The 8,707-nt window shown below is 39.7% G+C and overlaps 1 long non-coding RNA gene and 1 pseudogene across 1 annotated transcript; both read right to left on the bottom strand.

Moving 5' to 3' along the window:
• Nucleotides 1-1,164: 1,164 nt before the first annotated feature.
• LOC114217884 (transforming protein RhoA pseudogene) lies at nt 1,165-1,928 on the bottom strand (annotated as a pseudogene).
• A 4,577-nt stretch (nt 1,929-6,505) lies between these two features.
• LOC148163900 (uncharacterized) lies at nt 6,506-7,540 on the bottom strand. The gene is made up of 2 exons (XR_015768633.1): nt 7,190-7,540; nt 6,506-6,799 (listed from the first exon to the last, which is right to left on the bottom strand). It is a non-coding gene; the product is annotated as an uncharacterized LOC148163900 (long non-coding RNA).
• Nucleotides 7,541-8,707: the final 1,167 nt, after the last annotated feature.

Below are 8,707 nucleotides of genomic sequence, written 5' to 3'. Positions count from 1 at the left end.
AGCTATACTTCAATAAAAAAATGCAATGACTATTTATTCCCTTTTAATGCTAGGGAGATGTGTTCGTTAGAACATAAACTCCCAGCACTGGGTATTATATAAGACTGATGAATCACTGACCTCTACCTCTGAAACTGATAATACATTATATGTTAATTAATTGAATTTAAATAATAAATAAATAAGAAAGAAAAAGTAAAAAGATTAAAACCCATCAATTAGTTAATAATTATTATAAACAGCAATTAATTACTTTTGTGTTTTTTTTCAGTATACTGTTCAACAGAAATTTAAGATATGAGCTTTAAATGTCTAACTGGGAAATAAAACTAATATACAAAAAATATAAATACAAAGAAGTATAATTATACTTCTTAATTATTGGTACAGACTATATGGGTTGTACTGACTCAGAGAAGGAGATCAATTGACAAAGCCTGAAGAAAGATATTATAGTGAATATGAAGTAAGATTTTTTTTTTTTAAATTTTTCCATCTGACTTTATTTTCAAATACACTTTCTTTTTTACAAAACCAATACACTTTCTGCAGGGATGACAAATATCAGTATTAGGAAATCCAATTATACAAAAAATACTACATCTAGTCTGGGGTAGATATATTTATTTTTTGGTAACATACATTAAGTGGCACTAATTACACAGTAACTATAAGGTAACTAACATGAAACCACAGAACTATAACTGCCACAGCTGCATGGACTTGGGCCTTTCTGGATGAGCATTTTCAAAAAACTGGATGCCCATCACAGAGCTATGCCAATAAAATCTGTTAGAGAGTAAAGCTCTGAAGTAGGGACTCACCAGAGTACCTTGCAGCTGACAGAGGGCAGGCAGGACATGTTAGTTATAAAGTAGTTACAGCCAAATTCACAAAAGTTACCAACTGTTTCTCTTTCTAGAAAGAAGCAAGGAAGTTAAGAAATCCCTTGAATTAGCGCCTGGTGTGCCAGGTGGGAGTGCAGAGGAGGGCTGTTAGAGCGGTGTCAGAAGGACCCCGGTGGTCGGGTAGGTTGGACATCATTAATAATCACGGTTGGCTTCTAAATACTGGTAGCAAGATGACTTCTGATTTGTAATCTTATGTAAATTACAGATAAATGAAAAAAGGCCAGTAATCATACACTAAGATTAATAAACAGCACTTCAAAATTAACTGCATGAGCGCTGTGCTTGCAGCAGGGTTTCACAAGACAAGGCACCCAGATTTTTTCTTCCCACGTCTGGCTTGCAGAGCAGCTCTTGTGGCCATTTCAAAAACCTCTCTCACTCCATCTTTGGTCTTTGTTGAACACTCCGTGTAACCGAAAGCGCCAATCTTGTTTGCCATATCTCTGCCCTCTCCCGGGTTCACTGGCTCCTGCTTCATCCTGGCTAGCTCCCGCCTTGTGTGCTCATCATTCCGAAGATCCTTCTTGTTCCCAACCAGGATGATGGGCACGTTGGGACAGAAGTGCTTGACTTCCGGGGTCCATATTTTTGGGATGTTTTCTAAACTATCCGGGCTGCTTTCCATCAACTTTAATATCTGCCACATAGTTCTCAAACACTGTGGGTACATACACTTCCGGGAACTGGTCCTTGCTAAAGACGATGAGCAAACAAGTCTTGCCACAGGCTCCATCACCAACAATCACCAGTTTCTTCCGGATGGCAGCCATGCTTACAAATGTGCTGCAAGACCCACGGCCTGTGTGGCAGAAGTTCTACAAGTGCCTTGAACTTCTCAGATGAAGGGCACTCAGGCGACGACTCGCAGTCCGGCCTCTCTGCGCCGAGGACGCCTGTCCATGAGTCGCAAGCTCGGAGACGGGCGAGTGGCTGAGGAGACGGCAGCAGACTAACGGGAGGACCGACGAAGAACGGCGGGCGGCGGGCGGGGAGCGCGAGCGAGCGAGGGCGGTCGGCGGTGGGAGGGCGGGGTATGAAGTAAATTTTTGTTGAATTAAATATATAAGCCTGGAAAGGGTCAAAGATGAAATTTTTATCATATTTTGGGGAGAAGGAACCCTAGAATTAATTCACTCCAACTTTCTTTAGAATTGTCAAAAGCAAGATTCAGAGACTTACTTCAAAAAATATTTATTTCATGGGGCGCCTGGGTGGCTCAGTCAGTTAGGCTCAGGTCATGTCATGATCCCAGGGTCCTGGGATTGAGCCCCACGTTGGGCTCCCTGCTCAGCGGGAAGCCTGCTTCTCCCTCTCCCTCTGCCTGCTGCTCTGCCTACTTGTGCTCTCTCTCTGTCAAATAAATAAATAAAATCTTAAAAAATTAATTTCATAATAATTCAGTGAGTGACAAATAGAGAAGTGGGGTTATAGATGAAATGAGATTCATCATAGTTAATAATTGTAGAAGCTGGGTGATGGGTATACAAGGGGTGGTCATTATGTTATTGCCTCCACTTGTGTATATGTTTAAATTTTCCATGATTAAAATTATAAAAAACAGAAAGAAAAGTAAAAAATTATTTTCAATCAAGAATCAGAGGTATGCGGGTGCTCGGGTGGCTCAGTCAGTTGAGTGTCCAGCTTTTGGTTTTGGCCTGGGTCATGATCTCAGGGTTGTGGGATGGAGCCCCGTGTTAGGCTCCATGCTAGTGGGGAGTCTCCTTGAGATTCTCTCCCTCTCCCTCTGTCCCTCCCCCTGCTCATGCTTGCTCACTGTCTAACACTCTAAAATAAATAAATAAATCTTAAAAAAAAAAAGGAACATAAACTCCTTAACTCTGGAAAACAGTACGGAGGTTCTTCAAAAAGATTAAAAACAGAACTACCCTACAATCCAGCAATTGCACTACTAGGTATTTACCCAAAGGATACAAAAATACCTACTTGAAGGGATACAGGCACCCTGATGTTTATAGCAGCATTATCAACAATAGCCAAATTATGGCAAGAGCCCAAATATCCATTGACTGATGGATGGCTAAAGAAGAGGGGGTACATATATACAGTGGATTATTAGTGAGCCATCAAAAAGAAGGAAATCTTGCCATTTGCAACGACGTGGATGGAACTAGAGTGTATAATGCTAAGTGAAATAAGTCAGTCAGAGAAAGACAAATACCATATGATTTCACTCATATGTGGAATTTAGGAAACAAAACAGATGAACAAAGGGGAAAGAAAAAAGAAGAGAGGGAGGCAAACCATAAAACAGACTCTTAACTATAGAGAACAAACTGAGGGTCGATGGAAGGAGGTGGGTGGGGGGATGGGCTAGATGGGTTATGGGCATTAAGGAGGGCACTTGTGATGAGCAGTGGGTGTTGTATGGAAGGGCTGAATCACTATATTGTACACCCAAAACTAATATTATGCTGTATGCTAACTAACTGAAATCTCAATAAAAACTTGGGAAAAAAAATGAACATAAACTCCCTAACACACAGAAACCTTGTACTATTTGTCTTTGTGTCCCCAGTACTTGGGGCAAAGGGAGTTCTCAACATATTTTTAGAAGAAAAAATTCCCTTTGTAGATCACCTATATGAAAAGAACAGAGCAAAATAGTATATATAAGGATTTTTACTCACTTCATTTAGTACAACCACTTTTTTACACATCTGTGGTGTTTATTGTCTCTGGAGAAAAAAGTAGTCAAGGGAGTTCTTCATGGCCGCAGCAATGAAATGAAGAGAAATGAACTAAATTCCAGTTTCATGCATTTGGTTTGCTGTTTATAATTTAGAGTTCTTTATATCCCCTCACAAAACATAGGCCAAGTCAGTTAAGTGAAGTTACTGAGTTTTGAGGGTATGTGAATGAATGAATGTGAAGAACAGTTCATTTCATTTCATATTTAAAAGATTTTATTTGAGAGAGAGAGGGAGAGAGAGCATGCAAACAGGAGGAGGAGCAGAGGGAGAGGGACAAACAGGTTCCACGCTGAGCGTGGGGCCCGAAACAGGGCTCCATCTCATGACCCCAAGATCATGACCTGAGCCAAAATCAAGAGTCGGTTGCCCAGCTGACTGAGCCACCCAGGCGCCCCTAGAACTGTTTATTTTAACAGCTACATATGTGCACATTTAAGAAAAGAATAGTACTATGTAAATCTTATATGTATATAAAATTAGTAAATGTCCTTTGGTCTGTGTCCCTCTAAACACCATTACTGTGCTTACAGTTTGGGGTTTGTACCTGTTAGTTAATCAAGAATTTGGTCCCGTTAGTCCTATTGCATGTGTGCATGTTAGTGTGCGTTATTGTGTTTTTGCTCTTATGTCAGGATTTCCCATTTGTCTCCAGCAGTCACAGATAATATTGCTTCACAGAACCACTTTAGGTGACAGTTGAGAATAATTATTTAGATTTATGATCTTGTAGAGCTAGATTTTTTTTGGTAGAACATATATAAGTACTTTTCTCATTAACATCCTAACAGTAGAGAAGAGTAAATATTATCTCAACCTTCTGCAAAAGATCCGAAAGCCAATGTAGCTCTAAGAGTTTCACTTTTCTTAAGTCCCATTCTCAGTTTTCAAAATTCATGCAATATTTTGAGGAAATAGATATGTTCATTATCTTGCTTGTGGTATTGCTACAGGCATATACATATGTCAAAGCTCATCAAATTGTACACTTTAAAAATGTGCAGTTTATTTTACGTCATATAACCTCAATAAAATAGAAAAAAGTTCATTAAAGAATGAATGAACTATAGTTATATAAAACAATTATAAGTGAATACCACAAACATAATGTTGCGCAAAAGAAGTCAGATACAAAAGGGTACGTGATATGTGATTCACTCTTAAGGGAGACTAATGACTGAAAAGAGGTATAAGGAGGTCTTCTGAAATGGTGGTGATTTTGTTTCTTGAACTGAATTACTTGGGTGCATTTACTTTATGAAAATTTACTGAACTGTGCCTTTGTGCACAGGATCTTTGTGCTGATGGAACTGTTCTATATCTTGATGATGGTGGTGGTTACACAAATCTATAAAGATGTGATAAAATCGAACAGATTTTCATACAAACATACAAATGAGTGCATGTAAAGGTGGTGAAATTGGAATAAATTCTATGGGTTGTACTGATGTCAATTTCCTGCTTTTGATATTATAGTACAGTTAGTAAGATGCTATCCCTGGGGGAAACTAGGTGGAACCTCTCTGTACTAATTTTTAATAATTAATAAATAGAAAATACACTATTGTGTTGTGTGGAATTTTAGTGTAAGTATGGCTGTAGGATTTTCTGCTTATTTCCCATTTCTAGAAATTTCCCTCCTCTCTCTCAGGATTGTGGTGAAAGCTGTTATGTTGTCCCAAGTCTAGATGACAGTTGATTAGCCCAAGGGTGGGCATCTGTCCTATTGTGGACCAATTAGAGCCTTTTCCTGGAATATGGCATTTGGACTAAGAGAGCCATCTCTCTTTTTATGTCTGGACTATAACTTTTAAATTCAAGAGCTTCCAGGCTGTCCTCTTTTCCGCGATATGGTCAGGGGAAGCAGAGGAACCTGGTCTACAGAGAGAAGGTGGAATGAAACAGATGCACAAAGAGAGGGAGAGGCAGGAGAAGGCGAGTGCCTTGGACATTTGCCTTCCTGGTTCTTTATGTGCAGTTGAATTTCTGTCCTTGAGTTCTGGGAGATGTTTCTATACTGTATAATAAATTTACCTTGTTATCTAAATAAGATCCATTTGGATTTCGATTACTTGCAACTGTAAAGAATCCTAACCGATACAACTAGGAAGAGGCAACGTGAGGAGTATTTTTATTTTATTTTCTGTAAAGATTTTATTTATTTATTTATTTATTTATTTATTTATTTATTTATTTGACAGAGAGAGAGCACAAGCAGGGAGAGTGGCAGGCAGAGGGAGAAGGAGAGGCAGGCTCCCGCTGAGCAGAGAGCCTGACACAGGCCTGGATCCTAGGACCCTGGGACTATGAACTGAACGGAAGGCAGATGCTTAACCATCTGAGCCACCCAGGCGCCCCTAGAGTTTTTTTTTTTTTTTTTAATTTAAGAGGTATGACTCTACCATATCTGAAATAAAGATTTCCACTTCTCCATAGTACAATTACACAGGATGTACTAAAGATCATTTAACTACCCATCTCATTTTTAGGTGAGAAAACTGAAGCCAGAAAGATTAAGGGGCTTAGCCAAAGTTATACAACCAGTTTTTAGAGGATCCAGAACCACCACCGTGTCACCTCCTTCACTTCAATATTACATAGTATGTCCTGGACGGGAAGCACCAGAATGTTCCACTGAGGGTTTTATTTGCTTGTTTTCAGTGTATTAGCTGTACAACTAATGATTCAGAATATGATTAACAAGGACCTACTTTAAAGATCAAATGAATAAGGGATAGGGAATATGGGTATAAATAGAGTTATAATTACAGGCACTACTAAAAAAATTTAACTTTTATCATTATTAGTCATAGAGATATTCCATTTGTCACTTAGAACAGATATACATAGTCTTCTGAGAGTCAAAAGAAACATAATTTCAGGACAGATTATTCAAACATTTTAATTCAAAGAGTGACTGTCTGGAATTGAGGCGAAAAAATGTAAGACTCTATTAAACAGGATGTCAATACTCATTTTGACGTAAACTTCCTGAGAAGTGGAGGTTTGCTCTGAAACTTCCTGCTTGGTCATAAAGAGGAACAAGGCAACTGGAACACATTAGTCTTTCTCTCTCAATCTGGTCCAATGTGGGTGATTAAAAATGCTGATTTGGGTTTATTCTTAAAAAACACAAGCAGCCAAAGCACAGCATCATGTGGACTGTATTTTGGGAGGAACCTGCAAGGTGAGAAAGAAGTTATCACCCAGTTTTAAGTAAAGAGACATTGATAAACACGTGACTTGCTGGAAAGCAAAGCACAGAACAGACAAATTGTCATTTGCAGCTTTCAGTTTTATGTTCCCTTCATGGAAGTAGCTGCTCTTACCACACTGGATGCTTAAAGTTGTAGCAGTCTACTTTTTGATGAAAGTTGTCTCCCACTGTTGGCTGTACCCCAACTCTCTGTGCTGGGGGGGCTGTGGGCGATGACACAGCCCTCCCTTATGTACACATGTAACTCTCACTGCTCTTGTTCTCCCCTAAACCTGCAGTGTCTTTTATTTTTTATTTATTATTATTTTTTTTAGTAATTCCTTTGGTAGAGGATCCCTTTAATGCTGACTTACCAGAAGTAGCAATCCCAAATCTGTCACCGCCCCAGGTGCATGTTTTGTTTTGTTTTGTTTTGTTTTGTTTTTGCTGCCAACTCCTAAATCCAGTAACTGGTCAGTCAATGAATGATGCTGCATGCTGTTTCTTTGGGATCTCACTCCTAACGCCACAGGGGACCAAGTGCCATTCTTAGTCTTTGGATCTCTTTTGGCTTGGCATGCTGGTGTGGCTTCCGTCTTTCTCAGTAGGTGCAGAATCTGTGACTCTCTAATGACCACCCCCAAAGATGGCGGCTCCAGGTCCTTGGTCTTCATTGCCTGCTGCTGCACTCTCCTGGACAGAAGGTACCCACTCATTCACATGCTTGATACTTCAAAACCTTTGAGCTGGGGGAAAGAAAAAACTTTTCTCACTATATAGTGGCTAAAGAGTAGATAAATAACTAAAAATAATAACTGCTACAGAAAAGGGAAGGAAGGAAGGAACAAAAAGGAAAGAAAGCCTTCCCAATCCTTAAGATTTTTTCTTGGGGGAGGGGTCCCAACACTTTGATATTTAGTTGTCTTCCCAATGTTCCCAATCCTCTCTGGAACATTTTCTATTTCTTCCTGGCCTAGAGCATTGCATCTTCCCAATATTGTTTTGCAAAGAAATGTATCATGCCTGTGACTTTGGTATTAATATTTGGCATAAGGTTAATTTATCCCCACCCCCTGTGGAAGTCCCCATCACCTTGCAGCTCTATCACAGAGGCTAGGCTAACAGAAGGATAAATGTATGTAATTTAATTTCGCAAATCCTCGTTAAATGGAGAGGTACCTCAAACTAAGTTGGAAGCTCATAATCCTATAACTGTGAAACTGATAAACATCAGACATTGACAGTTGATATCATGAAGGTACAGACAATCTATAGACACTCGGAAAGTGATGACAGGAAGAGCGATGACAAATGAGAATAATGAGATTTTAGAAAAGTAGAACTTTTATTTAAAGTTTATTTATTTCAGAGAGAGAGAGCGAGATTGAACACAAGTCAGGGTGGGGGAGAAGCAGAGGGAGAGGGAGAAGCAGACTCCCCACTGAGCAGGGAGCCCCACTCAGGGCTTGATCCCAGGATCCCGAGATCATGACCTGAGCTGAAGGCAGACGCTTAACCGACTGAGCCACCCAGGTGCTCCGAAAAGTAGAACTTTAAAAAAAAAGTTATTGTTTTTTTCTTTGATGACAAAAGGGATACCGGCTTTTCATTCTTAAAAGTTTGAAATACATAGAAAAGCATGGGGGGGACTCGGTTGGTTGAGCGTCTGACTCTTGGTTTTGACTGGGATCATGATCTCATGGGTCATGGGATCAAGGCCCCTGTCCATCTCTGCACTCAGTGTGGAGTCTGCTAGGGATTCTCTCCCTCTGCTTCTCCACCCAGTGGGTGAGTACTTGCATGCTCTGTCTCTCAAATAAACAAATCTTAAAAAAAAAAAAATACACAGAAAAGCAGAAAGAAAGAAAAAAGCCACCCTTGAGATAATCACG

Source organism: Eumetopias jubatus, unplaced genomic scaffold, assembly GCF_037043125.1.
Source record: "Eumetopias jubatus isolate StellerSeaLion01/CBP00866 unplaced genomic scaffold, mEumJub1_p1.0 scaffold_7, whole genome shotgun sequence".
Classification (NCBI taxonomy): domain Eukaryota; kingdom Metazoa; phylum Chordata; class Mammalia; order Carnivora; family Otariidae; genus Eumetopias; species Eumetopias jubatus.
Note: the sequence above shows the minus strand (reverse complement) of the source record. Positions and strands in the feature narration are given on the sequence as shown.